At 34.5% G+C, this 1328-nt stretch overlaps 1 long non-coding RNA gene across 1 annotated transcript; it reads left to right on the forward strand.

Moving 5' to 3' along the window:
* Positions 1-59: 59 nt before the first annotated feature.
* LOC107579506 (uncharacterized) lies at positions 60-1328 on the forward strand. Its single transcript, XR_001608481.1, has 3 exons — positions 60-153; positions 258-382; positions 1291-1328. It is a non-coding gene; the product is annotated as an uncharacterized lncRNA (long non-coding RNA).

Here is a 1328-nt window from a genome sequence, read left to right on the forward strand (position 1 = left end):
TTCATATAGTACATCACTGAAGGTTCAGAGCTGACTTTACCTTCTCTCTGTCATCAGAAATGGGTGAACAGGGAGATCTCAAACTTTGACTACCTGATGCAGTTGAACACCATAGCAGGACGGACGTATAATGATCTGGCTCAGTATCCTGTGGTGAGTGACATTTACACAGCCGCTCTCAGTTCTGTTTGAACCACAGTGTGGGCACACATCAGCGCTCATTCGCTTCCTGAGTGATCTTTCTCTGCTGATTTTAGTTCCCCTGGATCCTGTCGGATTATACGTCCGAGGAGCTGGATCTGTCCGATCCGCGGGTGTTCAGAGATCTCTCTAAACCTGTGGCCGTGCTGAACGAGAGGAACGCCAAAGCCGTCAGAGAGAAGTGTGTTTCTGTCCCTGTCTTGTTCTCTCAGTCCTTTTAGTTTTATTCCAGTTTAACACTTTTCCATTCCCTAGTGAGATGCCTACCTAGGCAACATTATACTAAATATTATACATTATACTAAATACAGTAGCATGTATCAGTTACAGATAACGCAATCCCAGAATGCACGTAGAGTTTTGTAACTCTTGATTATAAGCAAACTTTGTTCAGCACTGAAAAGTTTCATTAACCTGCGATTTAAAATACATTATTTCATCCGTTATTTGTATTTACAATGTATTTGTATGTGTCATTATAAACTTTGAGCATCAAGCCTCTTAAATTATTTTTTTTGTATTATTTTTATACTATTATTATACTATATTATACTATTATAATATTTATTTTATTTTATATTTTCAGTTTTCAATTTCATATTTTTGTTTTTAGTTTAAGGTTTAGTAATTTTGATTTTAAATTCATTTTTAAAATTTCTTTAATTTATTTTTATTTCCATTTTAGTTTTAGTAATGTTAGTACTTCAAATTAAACTTATTTCAGCTTGTTGTCAAGGCAGTTTAAAAAAAAAAAAATTCATTTTATATTTTATTTGTTACCAAAAGCAATTTTTTTTCCCCGATTAACAATTTTTATTGTTTTTCAGCCACTTTTCAGAGTACAACCTAATGCATCTCTACAATATCAACATTTTCACCCCAATATAACTCCCACCCACACAAGAAACCAAAAGCAATTTTTAATAGTCTTAGTTTTAAACCCTAAACACTGGTCCCTTAGAAGATAGCTTCCCGTTTAACAATAAAGCAGTTCACAAGGTTTTGAAAGTTTGAATTGATTTAGTGTCAGCGGTGAATGCAGCTGATGTGTGTAAATGAGGCTGATTGTAAATGATGTTTAATCTGCAGATATGAGAGTTTTGAAGACCCCACGGGCACCATAGACC

The sequence above is a fragment of the Sinocyclocheilus grahami genome, unplaced genomic scaffold (assembly GCF_001515645.1).
Source record: "Sinocyclocheilus grahami isolate Dianchi unplaced genomic scaffold, SAMN03320097.WGS_v1.1 scaffold17843.1, whole genome shotgun sequence".
In the NCBI taxonomy this organism is placed as follows: Eukaryota; Metazoa; Chordata; class Actinopteri; order Cypriniformes; family Cyprinidae; genus Sinocyclocheilus; species Sinocyclocheilus grahami.